Below are 22457 nucleotides of genomic sequence, written 5' to 3'. Positions count from 1 at the left end.
AAAAAAGGACAAGTCTAAATAGGGGGGACTCTTAGCATGCCTTAATTTGTCTGTCAGAGTACACATCTTAAAATAATCTATACAACAACTAAAACTTACCACTAGTAAGGATATCTTTTACTTTAAAAAGCAGTTTCAACATTACCAATTTTATCAGTTAATACCTTGGCTTCTAGGTTTCCTGAATGAATTTGCATTCTTCTTTATTTGGTTCTTGGATTTACAGCTGCTTTATGATTTAAGCATGCCAACTCCCTTTTGGTATTTAAATTTTTATCCTTAAACTTTTAAAATGATGGGCATCGTAAATAGTTTTTCTAGAAATCCCTTTTTTAAGACCTGTGGCCCAATGAGAAAAAAATCTACTTGCTTTGACTGCTATTCCTTAATAGGTTTAAACCTCAGTCAGGGAAAAAAAAAGTATATCTTCTTAACTAATACCATGTCAGCTCTTTAATCATGCTGATTCTGAATAATTCAGCCACTATGGAAGTTGCAGGGTGAGGATCTATAGCTCTCTCTCTCACTGGGGGAGTTTATTATTACTGAGTCTGACAGCAGAGAGCCCTGGCAGGTTAATTGCTGCAGCAAGACTAGCTGGGAGTTTGCTGTTGATATATAGTGACTAAAGGGAGTGAAGGAGATGATTGACTATGCCTGTTAGAGCACAAATAGCTTCATGCGCCTCAGGTTTCTCAGAAAGATATGAGAAATAAATGTTCGCTGTTCATTTTCTGTCTGTGCAATACAAATAGCCTCTGGCTGAACATGGCAACCGCAGCATACAGAATATATATATAAAAAAGAGGAAATTCACAAATTAACATTATTACAGACATTCTTGCCTGAAAGTGTTGAAAATCAATTTCAATATATTTTGCATTTTAATGAGGTGCTAGAGAGAGAAATCAGTTATGTTTGAGGAGCACTTGGCTGGCAATGATGTTTTCTGATCATAGCATGTCTTAACTGATATTAGATTAAGCAAAACCAATATTAATTGAAGGCGTGGGCAATGTTACCACTAGTTAATGAAGTAAACTCATGCTGGTTATATAGCATCATTAATCCAATTTAGACAGCCATTTCCCAGGAACAGCTGCCCTCTTTCTCCCTTCAAAAACAGAACAGTACTCAAAATTACTGACAAAGAATGTTGTTGTTCTAAAAATAGGCTGAAATTTTTTCAAGGTTTGTAAAGGCTTTTTTTCCATAATTTATCTTCATGTATTATGATGGTATGAATCTATTATTACAACTGAAGATACAAAAATACTCAGCATGTTTTTTTTGGAAAACAGCAAATCTCAGTTTTTCCTGTGAGAGAGTCTGCTGCTAATGTTCCTTTAACTTTTATGTATCAAGAGAATAAATAATCAATGGCTGTTTCTTCCTTCAAATATAATTCCCTTTAAAGAGGTGGAAGTACATTTTCCATGGTGCTTTTATAGGGACTCTGCAGCGTGTTCTCCCTGGACTCCAGAAAACTGACCTCTCTCCACTTGTTTATTGTTCTCCTTAACTGCACTGCACTGCCCTGCAGATCAGCTCTGCTTTTTATTGTGATAATGAAAACCACCAAGGAAATTACTTTTCTGAAGATAATTCAATGAGAAATATCAGCTCTCAAATGCCAGATCACTACACAAAACACGGCCTAGTTTTTCTTTCATTTACATCACTTGGGCACCAGTGTGACTCTATTCATTTCCATGGAGTTTTTCCATCTGTAATGTCAATTAAAGGAGGAGGATCAAATCTACCCATCAGTACCAGATGCAGTTACTTTTTTTCCCCACACACAAGCTGGAGACACTGTGCTATGTTTTAGAGCTACACAGAACTAAAATGGAAGAGCTGGTTTTCAGAGATCATTTTTGGGTTACAGGGTCTGGAACATATACAAAATCTTGGGTGCTAGGTCTCATGTAATCAGCACATCAACTATTTTAAAAATCTTTGCTTTTAAATATAGTGAATTAGTTATTAACCAGTCTCATATGCTTTATTTGCTATAGTCTCACAATCTAATCCATAGAAAACATGTGAGATAGATAGAGAAAAATGCTGTCGGCTCTAGAAACTAGAAATGTGTCAGGGAAGTCTAGTTACAAGCAGTATGGGGTCTGGCTTGGAAAAAAATGCTATTTGTGTTACTAGTAGGGATGTAGTACAGGAAGAAGTTGAATAGCTTTGTTACCACTCTGTAAGCTGTATGCTGCCTTCTTCTACCTCTACCTGGGCCAAAAGCTTCAAATAACCAGGTGTCTATTCCTTGTTTTTTCTGAGTGGAACTTAATCCATTTAATTTATATGTGTCTGTATTCTCTTTTTTGTTTTCTCCTTCAAGCCTTCTCTTTTTCCCACTTTTGATTCTGTGTTGTTATTTTGGAGGGTTTTCTCATTGCTCTCACGAGCCTGGGATGTGTTCACCTCTTCGTTCTGGGCTACTGCTGGAGTCAGACTTTTATAAGAATATAGGTAATATTGGTGTCTGTTAAAGTTATATACCTTGCAAAACAGTAGCTCAGTCTTTTTAATGCAACTGTTTTTCAGTCCATTATGCCCATTTTCTTTTGATGCAAAGACAGTGTGAAAGACATCAACATTATTGTTCTAATCTGTGCTTTGCAACACTGTAAGTATCAGAGCAGAAAATGGTTAATGTAACCTTCCTTAAAGTCACAAGATGGCTTAAAACACTCTTCTTCCTGCACCTTGTACTGTTAAAACCCTTATAACAATTTTTACTTTGACAAAACTCTAATTTATTACATTAGCATGCTGAATACAATCCTGACAGTCACAAAAGCATTACAGTTCAGCTCTCAGTCCATACCTAGTGAATATTCTAAATGAATGTATAAAGGAGATGAAGGTATAAGTATGGCTTTTGTAAAAGAGAGGCTCAGTCCCTTTAAAATACCACAGTTAACAGTAATTGAAATAAAACTGTTAAAAACAAAACAAAATGAAAAGAAACAAAACACAAAACCTTCCACAATGGGTGCTTTGGATTGCACACAACTAAGATTGGTATGGTTTTGCTACATTAAAATACGATGTTCCAGCTTGCCTTATTTTCTCACTGGAATTTTATGTGTTTTAGAGTCTTGTATGATTTCTGGTGTATGGCCAATTAGTTTCCCCATATGTAGGGACAGAAAGACATAAGAAAAATTGTAAGTGATAAACAGTGACAGAAAGGCTCAAAGATATGTGTGACAGTTCAAGTTCCTTTCAGCCTCATAATATAATTGACTTAAAGTTTATGTGGCCCACTTCACTCCATCCATACCCTTTATTTCTACGGCATTCTGGAAGGTATAGGAATGTTACTGATTATTATATAACAACTTTATATCTCTTTCTGGATGCCCTGGACCAATTTCAGGGCACATACCTCTGTACTCTTGCATGAGTAAGACACGTACCTGCTTTCCTCATATAGTACAAAGTTTGATTTTTTCCGATGTTGCTAAATAGCACACTGAAACAAAACAACCTGCTGTATAACTCATGGAATGGGAGCACATGGACAGCTTCTTACTAATTATACTTGAGGTGGAAAAAGCACAGAACTGATTTGTCCCTATCGTGCTTTAGCAGGAGGAATGACTTTCTTATTCCCTACCTAAGATGAAGTGAGCATCTCCATCTCCCTCTGTCTCTCACACGATAATTACCATGATGGTCCAAAGTTGTGGCACCTGTATCTCAGTATTTATTAACAGTAAGTCACAGTTTCTCAAGATGGCACCATTTTAACAAGTGAAGTTAAGTTTGGCCCACAGTTTGTAACTTCTTCAGCAGGTCAAAATTATACATGAGGAAGGGGATGTAAGTCCCACAAAGTTTAAATCTAATTTATTCACTGATGGAAGAGGAAGAATTATTAAATAGATTCAGTTAGAGATGTATCTAAATCTACTGCATAGTTATTGTCCTTGTAACACCACTGATATTTCATGTGATGGATTCCATGACTGGGCACTTATTACATATTCTTTGTTCCCTCAGGTTTCTCTGCTATTTCTTGGCAGTCTCTTTCCTTGTAACCAGGTTATCACTCACATTTCTTTTACCAGCCCCAGGAAAGAGGACAAGACAATTGTTTCCCATAACAGATGTGAGCTAGTACTCTTGAAAACCTACAAAACCCTGTTGTGGTCATTTTGATTATCTAAACAAATCATTATTTGAATAAGAATTACAGCACAGAAACATGCAGTAAGTAGAAATGGATAAGATTGACATAGAATAAATTGATTACAGCATGTATTAGTCTGAAAAGGTTCTGTGAACTAGACCTTAGACCCAAGAAAGAAAAGGTAAAATGTACATATCCCAACTATTAATACTATACAAAATTCATGTTGTTTTGACTCTGATAGACAGTCAGTTGATCTTGCCTCCCCTTGTTCTACCATTGTCATGAAATTTAGGACTCTATTTAGTATTTTTGCATGTAAAGGAATCTGATATACCCACAGGTCAATTCTCCTTTTAAGGTTTGAAGAGAGAAAAAACATTAGCATCCTCATTCTTGGCATAATAATCTCATCAACATTTAATTCAAATGTATTTTATCCTGACAAAATTATTGCTGATGTGACTTCAGAATCCCTAAATAATCATTGAAGCAAGTAGAGAAGTGGTGGTACATCACTGTGATGAAATTTGGATGTGAAAATGTGGACGCCATATGCTGTTATATCTTCTTTTCATCACTCTGCTCTCAGAGCCCTAATAAATAGGTATCTGTGGATTTAGGAATTTCATGTCATTGCTGAGGATCTGGAGAATGGCTTAGTTCACTGAGGTCTCCAGTCCCACAGGAAGAAACACAGCTTGGGATTATGCTGGTTTAGCTTCAAAGTTCTTGAGTAGAGTAACTTTTTAGACCATTTTTATGCTTGAACATCATTATATAATGTTGCATTTGTTAAAAGATCAGACAGTGGTAAGAAAAGAACATGAGCACAATTCCCTTATTGTCCCAAGAGTCTTCACCAATCTTTCTGGGAAATTTCCCCATAGACTTCCAAGAGCTTTGGATACGGGCCTAGATATGAGCAGCAATGGTGTCTCAGTCTGCCATGCTGTTTTTTCCATGCAGTTTTCTTGGCTGTTCTCAACTCAAGACAAATTGTCTTTTGCGAGCAGGGTTTTCTGCTTTCTCCTTGCACTAACCATTAGACCTGTTTCTCTCTTAATAATGCATTCCTTTTCCTATCATTGGTGCAAAGTAGCTGTCTTTGACACTATTACTGTCAGCAATATATATACGCTGTTACACAGCTAAGGCACTCAGGCATCATGCTTCATCTGCTTTTCTAAATTTGTGACAGACACTGTGCAAATTAAAGGCTGCAGGTACATTTGCAGAGTCACCCTTTTTAGTGAAAATCTGAGTGTCTTCCTATGGATGAGAGGCTCATGTTGAACTGGATGTGCTAAGTCCTGATTCTCTTCTCACAGTCTATGTCAAAACAGCGTTCATTGCTCCTATGTAAAAAGTTGTACTCTAAAATTTCCACTTCTGTAACTGTTGTACTTGACATTGCTGTGGGAATAGAAATTTTTAGTAATACATATATATACAGAATAATTACAATATTTAGCTCTATTTCAGAGTAATGATATTATACATTTGTGATACTAAAAAAGTGCATTTTTTAATGTGCCAAGTTAAAAATACCATGGTAACTCAAAAGTCAAGCTTTTATGGTTGTGTCAGATCAGCAACACTTCAGAGGTTTACAATGGTTAAACACTGCCCATGAACAGTCAGATGTGATAAAAATAACTTAATGTGTCATGGAGAGGTTTGGTTTAGGGGAAAAGTTCAGAAAATGGGTTTTACTGAACAATGGGCATGAGGTGCCAGTCACCCTGTCCTCTCTGTGACCCCGGTTAGCCTGCAGGAATCCCCCACTGCCGCAATCGAAGATCATTGGCGGAGGGCTACGTGTGCCCTAGCAGCCCGTACCGGTCAGTCAGGCAGAACGTTCCAGAAGGAAGGCGAGTCTACACAGCCATCTGCAAACTGGTCCGCAGTATCATTAGGGATCGAAACCGGACCACTAAGAGCAGGGGTCTAGACAAATCTGACCAGTCGCTTGCCTGCGGTCCCAAAGCGGGACAGGGATAAAAGGGGCACACGCGAGCCCAGCAGCGGCTTTTGCAGTGGCAGTGGACAGAAGAGAGCTGAATTCACTGAAGAAGTGGCGGTGGCGGCAGCGGCGGCAAAGAAGCAGCTGCCGAGAGCTGAAGCCACTGAAGTGGCTGGGGAAGCAGCAGCCTCGGCGGCCTGTTTCAAGGCTCCAAGACGCCAGGCAGCCTTGTCCAAGGCTCTCTTCCCGCCGCCCCGCCCCGCCCCGCCCCGCCCCGCCGAGGGAAGCTCTCCGGCCCGGCAGGCTGCGGGCAGCCAGCGCCGCCGTGCCCCCTGATCCGGGACGCCGGGTCAGGCAGCTGGGGATCCCCCCCACCGCTACTAACACCGGCGGACACGTGAGTCCGCCCCGCCCCGCCCCGCCCCGCCCCGGGGAGCAGTAACCGAAGCGGCACGCCGGCTCGGCTGCGGCCTACTCGCCTTCAGAGCGCGCGCGGCGGCGGCGGCGGCGGCACACTGCGCCCGGTGCAGCCTGCTGAGGAGCCCTCGGGCTTGAAGCGGCACCTCCCCCCGGGGCGTGGCCTGCTTGTCCCTCCCCTCCCCTCCCCTCCCCCCCGCCTTCCGGCGTAACCACCAGGTACCTTCCCCTCACCGGTTTGAGCCCACGTCTGTACTTGTAATGACCGTAGTTGTTCCTGTCCTGTGCTGCGCGGGGAGTTCAATGTGTGGCTACTGCTGTTGTTGTTATCGCTAGCTTTTAATTGTCATTGTTACCAGTGATACACGTTAAACTTTGTTATCTGCTTCTGGCCGTTAATTGAGAACCCAGTCATAAGTGACAGGGACACCTATACCGCCACCCGAGCCTTTCTTGCAGCGTGGGGCGCTGTGGGGACCAGAGCGTGAGGGTGCTCTGTGGTCGGCTCAGCCGCCCCTCCCCGGCCTCCCGTGATAATCCGTATCACTGCAAAGCTGTGTAAATCCTGGGGAAAAAATGCTAATAATCAAAATGTAGTTAGCTTTTAACAGATCATTTACTAAATAAATTTTCTGCTTTATAGCAATCAGAGGCTAAAAAGAAAGCAGTAAAAGCACACTAGATTGCAGTTCATAATGTATACATAAAAGTTTATGAGCACAGTTTATTTACTTAAAATGGATAAAAAATTCCAGATCCCACTGAATTAAATGGGACTAAGATTTGGTCCTGTGCACATAAAGTAATTCAGGGCTAAGTGAGATTATTCCATACTGAAAACTTTAGACACATGGCTTCTTTATTTTAAAATTGGGACATGGCTCAGTTCTCACATGATTATCTATAAAAGAATAAATGAGAAAATTTGGAGATGAGTTCTACGTTGAGAATTAATGTACTCTAGTACATATTTTTTACTAACTTCTAATGAACATAGACAGAAATTTTTCACCATGAAAAAGAGCAAACTGCTTCATTGCAAGACTTTCCTAATGAAAGAAGAAATTGTATTTAACCACAAAAGAAAGATTAGAAAGGATAGTCTTATATGTTAGGCTCATAGTAATAAGATTACAGGATTGAGACCTTAGGAAATGACTCAGAAAATTAATTAAAATTGCTAATAAATCATGCTGGCTTGATGTCCTAATGGCAGTATGCAGTGCACTTACACATCAGAGATATTAGTTTGATTTCTCTGCTCCAGTCTCCCTCCCTCCTTGAGGCAGTGAGAGCTAAGAGTATTGTGGAAACAGAATATTTAGTCCAAGCAATTTTAGGGACAAGAGGATCAAGTCTTAGGGGACTTAGTAGCAATCCTTGCAATTGACATTGGCTGGTTCCAAGCTGGATCCTTCTGGAGCATGAGGCCTTCACAGGGATCTGGTATAAAATGAGCTGAAAAGAGCTTTTGGGCTTAGGGAAAAAAGTGCATAGTCTCTTTCTGTGGATGTAGAGGACCTAAACTGAAAGGATAAAATATGGCAGGGAGGATGATGTTTGCATTTAATAGAATGATGATATTAAACAAAAGTATAAAGAGAGAATCTTACTGTCAGCTTAGGAAAAAAATAAAGTGATTTTATAAGTATAACAAGGAGGTGGGGTAAGTATTAGCTAACACAAATGGTGTAGACACTTCTTGCACCATCCCTGTTGCCTTAGAAATAGTTTATTTCCTGGAATGGGGGAGTTACATGAAATAATTTTCAAATATCTTCACCTTAAAAGGAGGCACAGGGCATTTCTATTTGCCTGTATCTGAGAAACAGCTGCCAAGTACACACCTGTCACCTGCATGGAGGCTGTTGGAAGCAGTGCATAGACAATCTGCCAAAGCCTTGCCTCAAGGATTCGGCAGTAGGTAACACCCATCCTAGGACATCTCTATCCATTCAGAGCTAAAATTTCCCAAAGAAGTACTTAAATGCCAGTGTGGGTATGTTAACAAGTCCTGATTGTCTATTTTATCAGTCAAGAACAATTACCTTTGAACTCAGGAGACAACTTAGCTAAGATAGCCTGGAAATCAGATTGATGGATATCTAGCTAATCAATGCAGTCCTGATGAACTTGAAATCAGTTACCACGTGGGAGAGAGAGAACTGAGCCCAGGAAAAGCTGACAAGATAATTAATATCAAGTCATGGCTTTCTGAACCAAGCTCTACCATTATTCATTTAGGAATAATCAACATCTTTCCTGCTGTAATGGTACATATTCAATCTTTGACAATAAAATACCTGAGATCTTTCTGTGGTTTTTCACTGGTCTGGAAAGGTCCATCTTGAAATTCATAGCCCTGAGCCTTCCTAGCACAGTCACAATTTCTGTGCATGACTAGAATAAATCCCATAACTCCTTGCATTGACAGCAGAACTATTTGCAGCAAGGAGTCCTTAAAAATGTTAGAAATGTTAGTCTATATTCACCAGACTGCTCAGCACCAAGCTGTATTTGCATTTCATTGTTTTTTGTGTATGTAATGGTAAATACGAAATCAGATCTATACAGTATTCACCACAATCATGCTCTGGAGCACAAAATCTTAAAAGATGGAACACAAAATATCTGAAAACACAACATTTTAATAGTCTTGTTCTTGTCACTTGTCACACAGCTCAGATTATTAAAATTATTTTTTGATGAAATATATTCACCAGTCATAAATTGAAATGGGATTTTCCCTTGTGAGACTTGTAGCACCTTGTTTCAGGAAAAGTTCAGTTTGGTTTCTTCATCCTAATCAATTCTTGAACAAAATGCAAAACTATGTACAAACTTGTACAGTGGACTGAAGGAGGTAAGGCTCAGAGTATCAAGACTGTTTCAGGTCAATAGTGACATATGGATGGAGCTTTTCTATTGATTATGCTGTTTTTCAGAGCTTTAAAAGTATGGAATATACCTGGGCTCAAAAGAGCTGAATGAACGTATGAGTTAGGAGCTCAGAAGTATTGCATAAATTAGCTGCTCTTGTTTGCAGATATGAAAAGGAATGTCATAAACAGCAACAATTAAACAATAAAACTAGAGGAATAGTGAAAAAAAGGAGATTAAAATGGAGTCATATGAAGACAATGGGTATTTATGTTTTTCCATTTAGATTTTACCACTTTAAAGTGTTCCCATCTTGTATTGCAGTGAAACCATTTCGAAAAATCAGAGACTAGTCCTTTGGCATCCTTGTTCTTGATTCCACAATTGTCCTTTTGCATTGTTCTTCATTCAGACGAGGCACCTGAAACTTACTGGGCTTCCTTTCAGGAGAGGTCTGTAAACACAAGTTCACCAGTTCTTCTGAGATACATCTTTCTAGTGACTCCTATTTGTACTGGTTCCCTCTACACAAGCTAAATATGAATTGAAACATATACACCAGCTTTGGCTTCCCAGCCTCTTTCTGCACAATACTCCAAGTGTGGACCCCCACCTTTTGAAGTCTGTACATGTTTGTTCCCACACTATGTTAATAAGCCACAAGCCTGGGCTTGAGGAAAAGCTTCAGGAAGCACTGGAAGAGCAAATCCACACTTTTATTATCCCATTACCAACTATACCATACCATATCCAAGTATGCCCCTACTTACCACACAGATGGTCTGCACACATCGAATTGCTCCCATATAGCTCAGCTGCCATTGCAGTTATATTACAAGGGAATAACAACAGGGTAAATTTAAATTACATACAAGGAAAATTTTTCACCATGAGGGTGGTCAAACAAGGTTGGCCAGAGAGGTTGGGGAATCTCAAACCTTGGAAATATTCAGGGCTTGACTGGACAAAATCCTGAGCAATCTGCTCTAAGTCACCCATGCTTTGAGCAGGGGTTGGACAGGATGACTTTTAGAGGTCCCTTCCAACCTAAATTATTCTATGATCATATGACAGTGAAATCTTTTCTGAAGAGGTCATAACATAATTTTTCTGTGTGGCATTGCCATACAGGTGGAACTTAAGCCATCGTCAGAACAGTGTGGATAACTACAGTCAACATGCTAGTGTCCTACCAGCAGCATTGCATTGAGCAGCACACTGTGTTTGAACATGCTATCTGTGCTGCTGTTTTTAAGATCACTGTACATTATAATCCCACATCTGAGGTGAGTGTCATAACTGATGGACTATATAGTGGGTGTCTGGTTTTGAACAGAAATTACATCTTTGTCAAAAAGGATTTATAGGATTGAGTGAAAAGGTTTCATTTTGACAAATAAACCTATTTTACTGGAAAAATCCCAACCAGATTTAGTGGACTCCTTCCTAACTGCAAAAGCCTGAATTGAGTTATTTGATTTGAAGGTACAAACCACTACAAATAGGTCTGCTGAGAAACAGAAAAGAAACAGAGAGATCCATGCTGCTATGTCAATGGGAGAAAAAGACAAAACTTATCTATCAAATAAAAAACAACCCAACCTCTCTAACAACATCCACATTGTCAGAATACAAACCCTTCACACAGTGCTCCTCTGGAAAAGAACTAAGATTATGCTTAGTTTACCCAGGTTTGTTTAACACCTAAGCAGAATTTTGTTTAGAATCAGAAATTATCATGAACTTCTACTAAAAATATTGATATTATACTTCTTACTCACATTTGAAGGAGAAAAATAAGCAGCATAAGCCAGGTGAAAAACTCTGCCAAACTAGAATGCATTCAGAGCGTACAATAATGGTAATGATAATAGTAATGACAAGGGAACTGAGGTGACAGCGTCAAAGCAAACTGTTTTCTAATGCCAACAGCTACTTCTTTAGCACCCTAGTGGGTGAGGAAGAAAACGAAATGAAATCAAGCTGAAGAGGAAAGATTGACAAGAGATCTCAAGATTGGCTTAGTGATGTGTCATTGCCAAAAGGGAGGATATTCACAGAATCACAGAACGGTTGAGGTTGGAAGGGACCTCTGGAGATCACCTAGTCCAACCTCCCTGCTCAAGCAGGGTCATCTAGAGCATATTGCCCAGGATCACATCCAGGCGGGTTTTGAATAGTTCCAGCGAAGGGGACTCCACAACCTCTCTGGGCAACCTGTGCCAGTGCTCAGTCACCCTCACAGTAAAGAAGTTTCTCCTCATGTTCAGATGGACCTTCCTGTGCTTCAGTTTGTGCCCATTGCCTCTTGTCCTGTCCCTGGGCACCACGGAGAAGAGTCTGGCCCCATCTTCTTGACACCCTCCCTTCAGATACTTGTACCCATTGATCAGATCCCCCCTCAGTCTTCTCTTCCCCAGGCTGAACAGGCCCAGCTCTCTCAGCCTTTCTTCATAGGAGAGATGCTCCAGTCCCCTCATCATCTTTGTAGCCCTCCACTGGACTCTCTCCAGTAGTGCCATGTCTCTCTTGTACTGGGGAGCCCAGCACTGGACACAGGACTCCAGGTGAGGCCTCCCCAGGGCTGAGTAGAGGGGCAGGATCACCTCCCTCGACCTGCTGGCAACACTCTGCCTAATGCAGCCCAGGATACCCTTGGCCTTCTTGGCCCCAAGGGCACACTGCTGGCTCATGGTCAACTTGTTGTCCACCAGCACTCCCAGGTCCTTCTCTGCAGAGCTACTTTCCATCAGGTCAGCCCCCAGCCTGTCCTGGGGCATGGGGTTATTCCTCCCCAGGTGCAGGACCCTGCACTTGCCTTAGAAGGAACCTCATGAAGTTCAACACTGCCCAGCTCTCCAGCCTGTCCAGGTCCCTCTGAATGGCAGCACAGCCCTCTGGTGCGTCAGCCACTCCTCCCAGTTTAGTATCACCAGCAAACTTGCTGAGGGGGCACTCTGTCCCTTCCTCCAGGTCACTGGTGAATACGTTGAACAAGACTGGACCCAGGACTGACCCCTGGGGGACACCACTAGCTACAGGCCTCCAACTAGACTCTGCGCCACTGACCACAACCCTCTGAGCTCTACCATTCAGAACCACATTCATATTGTGGTTCTCTGGTTCACAGTAAGTTCATTGCTGCTTGGGGAATGAAAATGAATTTGCATTGGGACTATCTTTGGTGTCACACTCATTTCGCATGTGTAAGGGCACAGAATGTACCTGAAGGTCCTGCTTCTCTTCCCAAACATCCCCTGCAGAACTTGCCCCATAGAAGTACAACAGTTAGTTGTACTTCTATCTACTATGACTTAAAGCAGTACAAACATACTACTATTGCTACTTGTGTTTGCTACATTTTTAAGCTTTTCCTTTGGTGATTTCATTCTCCATTCATGTGTAACATCTTTCTTTCTTTTCCATGTAAAAGGAATTTTTGAGTAAGGAAAGATCTTCTATTGGGAGGGTCTCAATGGCTACTGTGTAAAATGACCTGGAATTATTACAGAAGAAATTGGAAACTAGATGTCACAAGGGAAAAAAAACATCTTCTGCTTCATCTTTCCTATACCTTTCACTTATGTGCCAGAGTGTAAGACTTATGTTACCTGCTGTGCGCCACACAAATACTCGTGGGAGACAGGTCAAAGATAAGTTATATAGCAATTGAAATATGGTAAGGAAGAATGAACTATCCATATCAAAGTATATGATAAAAGACATTGGAAGAAAGAATGACCTTGGGCTTTTGAAAAGTGAGAATATTTCAATGAGCACAATTACTAATGTTTTGTGTAGGAATACACCTATTCAGTTTTCAAGTCTCACTAATTAACCCTGACAATCCTTAAAAGCAATTGTTACCGCAATTTCAAAGATGGAAAAATATTAGGATTAGATAAAGTCTACAATGTTTTAATTCACAGTGAACTAGCAGAAGCCATGCAAATGGTGTAGTACTGAAACTCTTTAAATCGTGGGTGCAATGGCCCAAAACCCATTGGGCATTATGAGATCACAGAGGAGCAATCACGATCACTTTTGAGGCTTGATGCTCTGCCTTTTATGTATAACCAGTGGGGATAGTAATTCTGTCTCAATTTGCTTCCAGTTCTATTGGTAAAGACCTTGTTTGTTCTTAATTTCACACAAGACAATTTTGCTCTTGAAATAGAAATGGGTTGTAAAGAAAACTTTAATTATGATGATTTCATTTTTAACCAAAGAGGGAGAAAGGCGGCTCACAATTCATTTAGATGAAACATTCTTAACTTTATTTTGTGTATAATTGCTGATATGTTCAACTGAAATAATTATATGCATTCCATAGTCATTGGATCAGCATAATGAATTAAGTACAATCACTGGTATCCCAGCTATCATACACTGATTTAAGAAATAATCATTTCATCCACATGACCATGTTGTTCAGCAAGACTGCTATTTTACTAACCCTTATGATCCAAACAATGCTCTGTTTGTGTTCCAAAACACAGTGGATGGGAGAATGGATTTGTTAAGCTGGGCGGGTTTAGCCTTCTTGTATGTGTTCATTCAATTTTATGTTCATGTACTTATTGTACACATATTGTGATAGAAGCTGCTAAAGCAGTAACTGTTACTCTGCAAGCAAGGCAACATGTAGGAACAGATGCAAGATTTCCAATATTTCTTTTGGAAGTTTTGTAACTAAAGACACATTCCTCCTCCTAGGTCTGAGGGTTTATACCATAGATTTCCTTAATTGTTTCACCAGATATTCACAAATTTGGGTCCATAAAAGGACAAAACTGGAGAGAATCAACAAGTTTTACAGACAAAAAGCTATGGCAATGACATCAAATCTCTTGTAGCTTTAAAATGATGCAATTGCTTTCCAAAACTATATAAGTCGGAAATATCCTTTTCTCACCAGAACAGTACACATTATATTGCTTATTATTCTTGGAATTATTAAATTTTAAAGCTATTTTAGATGGTGTGTTACCTTGATTCTAAAAGAGTAAGGAGAAGAAAAGAATACAAGCCAATCTAAAATTATTAATCAGGGATATGCTGTAGGAAAGAACCATGTCTGGTATTCAGCTCACATGCTTCTGTAGGAAGCTGGCTTCTGTTTTCAGTCACTGTACCATATCATGTGCTAAGCATCATGAATAATTAAGAAAATAAGTGGTACAATAAGCCTAAAGAGGAAAATGTATATTGCATTAGAATAGATTAATTATTTTAAGATTTTATTATTGACACATGTATAAAGGCTTCAGTAAAATATTGCAGTTCAGGGGAGTGGGAAATCTCTTTCTCCAAAGGGCTTTTTTTCCCCCCTTATTTAGGCATTTGACATACAGTGATGGGTTCACTGAAACTGCCTTTTACACATCAAGCCTTTTGAAAGGCTTCCATTTTTTTCCCCCTAGAGGCTATTTGTTTCATGACAGCATTGTCTACATTCCTCACAGAAATGCAGGCATTTGTCCTTGTGCTAAATGCTGACATCCTCTGATAAGAAGAAAGCTAAAAAGGGAAAGAACTGAAGGTCAACATGTTTATTTTGTTCTCAAGTGACTACAGTAGATAAATACTTTTCAGTGACTGCCTACTTGCTACAATATAAAGTTTATAGATGCATTGGGATGAACACCTACATCACCGTTACTCTGAAGAGAAAAGCAAATCTCAATTGCAAAAGCTCCTCGCTAAACACGGAGCAAGAAGTAAATGCTGTATATTATTGTGCTTACTTCATCTTCTCCTCCTTTTCTTGTTCAGGTTAATTTAAAATTTCAGTTCATTACAGAAAATCAAAACAGTTGTCAATCAGATTCCAAAGGTACAAATCAGCCCAAAGGGAGGAAATTAAACATATTCAGTAGCATATCTGAAATGTTGATATATTGCTCTACTTCATGTTTTTAGTAGAATGCTCAGATGAGCCAATGACTCGACTCCTCCACCACTCCCACCCTATAAAATTTCATGTACAAAATTGCCATTGACTTTTTACCGTTGAATTAAGAAAACATGCAGAAATTGTTAGCCTCTTGTTTCTCTCTCTATGTATTTTCCAGTCTTATGTGTATAGAAAATTATTTGTCTTGGATCCACTACATTTTTGGAATCCCAAGCAAGTGCAGTAAAAGCACGAAAGTAAAAGTAGTATTTTTGAGTCTCTGAATGCCTTGGTTAGAAAGGGACATGACAACTTTCTCTACAAACTATTTTAAAGAACCCAAATTGCCTGTACAAATGAAGGGTGTGAATAAGGAAAGCAAGAGAGACGGTGAGAGAGCAAGAAAAGGAGTGAGATGAAAAGATATATCTAGTTAAATTTTAAGTAAGTGCCAATGATTTGGTGTAAGCTGTCCTATGCAGTACAAAGTCTGTAAAGTTGAAGGTAACAAAGTTCAGACAACTTCACAGTGAAATAAAATGTTAGCTATGCTTGTAACGCCTTTTAGATCTGAGGCTATCACTATATTACTTCCTTTTTTCCTCTCATTCCTCTCTCTGCCAGTGAGATCTAGTAAACCAAACTACTACTACTATAAGAAGCACAGTATAAATCTCCAGTGAAATTAGGATCATTTCTATCATCAGACTTATTTAAATGGTTAGAGCATTGGCTAGACTAAGACTCCACTAGGGGAATTATGACTTTTAAAAACAAAACTAAATGTAAGTTTGGACTCAATAGCATTGGAACCAAAGACAGCTGATGCATGTTCAGTATTTTGGTGTTGAAGATGGCTTTAAAAGACTTTGATTTTAGATACACATTGCTGAAAGTTGAGACAGTAAACTCCGTAGTGTAGAAGAATGTACTTTTTGATTGTTTGGTAATTTATTAACTTGCATTAGGATATTGAAGCAATTTTTCTCATCATCTATGCAGAAAAATTCCTGATGGGTGCTATAAATGTGTATTATTATTATTATATATCTACAGAACTGCCCACATTATTACTCTTAACACTACTAATAATCACTCCCAGGTAGGAAATAGTACCTTTTCCTTTTGCTTTCTATGAGTATCATATTGTTTTTAATTATATGACTATGATGTACTATATTTTCCATAGAACTACAGCCTCATTCAAATTGCTTAATGAGGAACTATTCATATTTTACTTTCTCCTCATTTTTCTGTATATAGTCTCATGCCTTATTTACAACACACTGCATAAATCTTGGCCTGGGTACAGGATTCATGGGTACTTTTGTACTTATGAAATAATTGGAAAAGAGAGATCAATCTGACCATAGTAACCGGAGAGAAACCTGCAACTGTCTGCTGTATGGAAGTGACCTGCAACTGTGCTATATGGAAGTGTCTGATGTCATACAAGATGAAATAAGCAGCAGATACCTACTTTATATGGAAATCAGGTGTCATATATAAACTCTGTATTGACCCTAAGGACAGTGGAGGAACATATGGGCTTTACTAGTAAATAAACTAGTGCCTGGGAACATTCCCACAATCTGAAGAACAGCTTTCTGTAATTGTAAACCAGTCCTTGGCATTCCTTTCCACAATGCTTCTTGGACAGAGTTTAGATGTTTGAACATCCATGGGGCCTTGCATGAAGCCATACTGTTTTAGAGGCTAAGCGAATTTATTCACATACATGTAAACTGTTCTGTGCTAGTTGGCTTCATTGTGTAGGTACAGTCCTGGGTACATTTTAATTTATCAGTATAGACACAGCCTTAGTCTCTCTCCATTGTCACTTTGTAGATTTTTCAAACTCCTGCAAGGTTCTGTATTACAAACCATCCCTCTATCCTATAGATTTCTATTTAAAGTCAGCATCATCAGAAACAGGTAGAAAAATGTGAAGGAACTGATAAAGGTGAATAACCAGATTTTTGAGTTGTTTAATATGGATGCTGGTGTGAAACAAATGCATTCTTTCTCTGCACTGTTTGGGATGACCACAAACTAGAAGAGGTGCCTAGAAGACCTGGTATTTCTTGACAGTATCCTGGATGCTGAACAATAGCTTTGAAAGGCTATAAAGAAAGTCTATGTTGATATTAGCAATTAGTATAGCCCAATAGGAACAGATCTGTAGAGGGCCTAATGTCCACATTATACATGTTTTGGGGGCTTTACTTCAGACTAGCTCTAACCTGGCTTTGTGACATGAATGCCCATTAGTGGTTGGAATACACAAGGTGTTCTTGAATCCTCATACACATTTTCTGGTTTAGTTTCATATATAAGGAGTCCAGCTTGCAGAGTGAGTAGAGTCTAGCAGAAGTTTGCTCCTGATCCAAGCCGAAACGCTAATGTAGAGGCATCCAAAGCACATCAACCTGGCAACAATAAGGGCTTAAATTCAATTTCAATAAAATAAGCATCCTTGAAAACTCAATATCAAGTAGTAAGTCTACCACAGAATACAAAAATCAACATAGAGTAGTTTATGGTCAGCACTGTGTTAGTCAGCAGAGGTGTCAAAATGACACTGAGGTTTTGGCACAGAGATGACATCATCTGCAAAACTCAGTAGTATCTGAAGGCCAAGAGAGCACCAGACAAAGCAGAGAGTCTTCAGCTCAGATGGACTCCAATTGCCAACATATGACAGTGAGAGCAGAAAATCCCAAAGTAGTTCATCGAGAACAAGCACTGATGAAACATTCTTAGCAGTGAGCTTTCTCTATGAAGATATGGGCAGCAGCAAGTCTTAGAGGGGATCAGAAGATAGGAGTTGCTCATAGCTTACGTTTCACTGCTATTTTTAACTTTGCAACACCTCTGAAAGGGTGACGATTCAGGTTGGTCTTCTTCCAATTGATGAAAAACTAAGAACCAGAGAAAATAACTAGCAAAATTCCATTATTTATGGAAATAATTTGACCAATTCAACTTTTTTATTTCCACACTACTAAATTTTAATATAGCACTTAAATATTCAGCCAAAATTCCCAATGAAATCCATTGCAGAGAGAAGTATTAATCACTTCTGATAATCAGACTTCAGTGTCTCATATCAGATACCTTGAAACAAATAAGTGCAAAGTCATCAGCTGTACAGTTTCCCATGATCTATATTGGACAAATGCAATTAAAATATGTACATGGACTTTGTGGGTATAAAGTTTAGAAGCCCCTCTGAGAATGCACTTCCTCTTTTCAGATGCATTTAAAATCTGGGAATCAGCAAAAACATGAAATATTCATCATGCATAACATCACCTGCCATTATAAGTTTCAGATGTTACTAGCACAGGAAGTCTATGGAGAATTAGGGCTTTATTTTTCAAAAGTAAGCAGTAATTTTTCACCTGTGTTTCTGGCCTCACGATTGTGAGACTCAGTTTTGTTAGTACATCAGTTACAAAGCAAGAATTCTTCTAATCAGCTTGAAATGTGTTTGTTGAAACTGACCCAAGGGCCATAATTAGAAGCAATATGTAATTTAAAGGGAAAAATTCATTAACTGAGCCAAATCAGAAAAGAGTGTTGGAGAAGTTTTTTTTTTGAATATAAAACTTCTTGGAGGTTGAGACATTAGTAAATCCAAGGAGATGGCATGGAAGACTCTCAAAGTTGCTGGAAAATTTTGCTTTATCCATTGGCTGTATTCACCTGCAAGCGCAATACTGTTTAACACTGATCCAGTTTGCTGCACTTATTCATAGGCTGCAGCAATGGTTTCATTAACTGAAACATTAGAGCTAAGTTTCATCTGTGGCCGAGCTATGGTAGAGAGAACATATGCAGGCAGACTACACTCACAACAGCATACCTTTGCTAGGGACAACTTTATTTGGCTCTGAGTACTCTGATACTCCATGTCTGAAAACTGGTAAATACTGGTGTTTTTATGTCCATGCTTTACTCCTACTACAGTGTTCAGGCTGAAACAGCTGTACCAGGTGAATCATGATGTGACTTTTTAGATAAGCTACCAGCCGGTATGGCTACTTTCCCTCCCTTCTGCACTAGTATGACTCTGATATAGAAGATGCATTTTTCTCCAAATTTTGGCTCATTGGAGTGGACAGAGTTGGATGGTGCAGTTAATTCTTCACTTACAATTTTTACTTTTAAAATGATTTATGAAATGCTTTTACAAATCTCAAAAGTATTTTATGAATCAGTAAGCAACAATGTTAATGAAAGGCAATGAAGTCATTACTTGGATTCCAAAAACATTCAGGGATTTCAAAGTAATATCCTATGGCTGCTTGTGGATACTGAAAACATTTAAAGAATACAGCTTTAAGAATTGTAGGTGATTTACATATTTGTGATGGTCATGGTTACTTTTTAAAGCCGAATTTTGCCAGTGTGCACACGTGCTCTCTCTCCCTCCCTCCCTCCTTCCCCCCCCCCCCATGGAATTGCTTGCAAGGTTAGGCATAGCTCCCTGGTCTGTAGTGAATAAGGATCTTATAGAAAGGAATTTATGAGGATAAAAATAAACCTAAATGGTCAATCTTCATTTTGTTTGATTGATAGCCTCTCTTTATTCTACATGAAAAGGAAGAAGATTTGAAGAAAACAATGATGAGGATTTCAGGCTGCCAAATAAGTCTTTTAGAAGAGAAGAATGAAAAACACTGGTGTAAAGGGGCAATTGAAAAGCCTTATAAAGGTGTCAGATTAGGTCACAATGGACATCTTCGGTGAGTTTGTGTAAGCCCAGGTGGAAAACATCATAAATTTCTCTTGGATAGAAAGGCTGCCTGGGTTTCCCTGCGGGCTGGAGAGTTTTCTTTCTTAGTTCATATTTTACATACAATGTGTGGTCACCACACCACTTCATCAGTCATTTGTGCTGCTGAAAAACACATTGCCACTATAACTGTAATTGCATTTTGGATGCATTATGAATTTTTAGTTGGAAAGATGGAGAAATCCTATAAGTTTTGAAAAATAATTTAAGAACATCATAGAAAGCCCAGACTGCCTGCTCTTGGAAGAGATTCATGACAATCAAAATGGGAAATCATTTCTCACCTTGTAAAAGTCAAAGGCTGCATTTTCATTATTCTGTTGCAATCCAAATATTATTCATCCATTCTCTAATTCTTTCTCATCACTATGTGATCAAACTATTACCTGGAAAGGAAAGGTTAGATTTACCAGAGTTTGCTACCAGCATTCAAAATAATTGAACCCTCAGGAGAAACAAGCCCTATGTATTTTTTGTTTCAATATCTCCATAAAAAGTCATTTCAACATGTTTGGTTCTGTAGCAGGAGATTTTATGAAGTGTTTATCCTTTTCACAGTTCCAGACAGCAAAGCTGAGGTATATACATTTGCTGTTGTCATGGTGTTTTAGTGCCAACAAAACTTTTCCAAAGAATCCCAAGCCTCTCAGCATATTAAAGGGGATCTTTAGAAGAGGTCAAATTAGGTTTTTTGTTTGCTTTTGCCACGGGAGGCCGGGGAGGGGCGGCTGAGCCGACCACAGAGCACCCTCACGCTCTGGTCCCCACAGCGCCCCACGCTGCAAGAAAGGCTCGGGTGGCGGTATAGGTGTCCCTGTCACTTATGACTGGGTTCTCAATTAACGGCCAGAAGCAGATAACAAAGTTTAACGTGTATCACTGGTAACAATGACAATTAAAAGCTAGCGATAACAACAACAGCAGTAGCCACACATTGAACTCCCCGCGCAGCACAGGACAGGAACAACTACGGTCATTACAAGTACAGACGTGGGCTCAAACCGGTGAGGGGAAGGTACCTGGTGGTTACGCCGGAAGGCGGGGGGGAGGGGAGGGGAGGGGAGGGACAAGCAGGCCACGCCCCGGGGGGAGGTGCCGCTTCAAGCCCGAGGGCTCCTCAGCAGGCTGCACCGGGCGCAGTGTGCCGCCGCCGCCGCCGCGCGCGCTCTGAAGGCGAGCAGGCCGCAGCCGAGCCGGCGTGCCGCTTCGGTTACTGCTCCCCGGGGCGGGGCGGACTCACGTGTCCGCCGGTGTTAGTAGCGGTGGGGGGATCCCCAGCTGCCTGACCCGGCGTCCCGGATCAGGGGGCACGGCGGCGCTGGCTGCCCGCAGCCTGCCGGGCCGGAGAGCTTCCCTCGGCGGGGCGGGGCGGGGCGGGGCGGGGCGGCGGGAAGAGAGCCTTGGACAAGGCTGCCTGGCGTCTTGGAGCCTTGAAACAGGCCGCCGAGGCTGCTGCTTCCCCAGCCGCTTCAGTGGCTTCAGCTCTCGGCAGCTGCTTCTTTGCCGCCGCTGCCGCCACCGCCACTTCTTCAGTGAATTCAGCTCTCTTCTGTCCACTGCCACTGCAAAAGCCGCTGCTGGGCTCGCGTGTGCCCCTTTTATCCCTGTCCCGCTTTGGGACCGCAGGCAAGCGACTGGTCAGATTTGTCTAGACCCCTGCTCTTAGTGGTCCGGTTTCGATCCGTAATGATACTGCGGACCAGTTTGCAGATGGCTGTGTAGACTCGCCTTCCTTCTGGAACGTTCTGCCTGACTGACCGGTACGGGCTGCTAGGGCACACGTAGCCCTCCGCCAATGATCTTCGATTGCGGCAGTGGGGGATTCCTGCAGGCTAACCGGGGTCACAGAGAGGACAGGGTGACTGGCACCTCATGCCCATTGTTCAGTAAAACCCATTTTTCTAACTTTTTCCCTAAACCAAACCTCTCCATGACAAAAGGTTTCTTCAATGCTGGACAGAATTTTTGATCAATGAGGGAGAGCAAAACCTGGTCTGGAATTAAACAGCAACTAGAGCACTCCCCAAGAATATGAGGTGCTTGGGGCTAAAGGAAAAAAATCACTGCTGCACATATGGTATCCTGTAATTATCACCATACATTAACATCTATCTTAGTCCACGCCAAGGAATTTTTTAGAAGTTACCCTAAGTGGAGACTAAGAGAAAGAAACTAGGAGAAAGAAAGGGTGTTAATTTGGGATGCAGGTGACTGAGGCCCAAGTCCTCTATCATCCTCAGGCTGAGTAGGACACTGCTTCAGAGTCGCTCTGTCCTCACCTCCCTTTCAGGCTCAGGGAGGGGGTGGGTAACTGGGTTCCTCATTAATTTTGTTCTTTGCCTAAAGT

The 22457-nt window shown here is 40.5% G+C and overlaps 1 long non-coding RNA gene across 1 annotated transcript; it reads right to left on the bottom strand.

The window, feature by feature from the left end:
• Positions 1–13594: 13594 nt before the first annotated feature.
• Positions 13595–21490, bottom strand: LOC138064156 (uncharacterized). Its single transcript, XR_011137437.1, has 3 exons — positions 21351–21490; positions 20395–20496; positions 13595–17738 (listed from the first exon to the last, which is right to left on the bottom strand). It is a non-coding gene; the product is annotated as an uncharacterized lncRNA (long non-coding RNA).
• Between the last annotated feature and the right edge of the window lie 967 nt (positions 21491–22457).

The sequence above is a fragment of the Struthio camelus genome, chromosome W (assembly GCF_040807025.1).
Source record: "Struthio camelus isolate bStrCam1 chromosome W, bStrCam1.hap1, whole genome shotgun sequence".
In the NCBI taxonomy this organism is placed as follows: Eukaryota; Metazoa; Chordata; class Aves; order Struthioniformes; family Struthionidae; genus Struthio; species Struthio camelus.
Note: the sequence above shows the minus strand (reverse complement) of the source record. Positions and strands in the feature narration are given on the sequence as shown.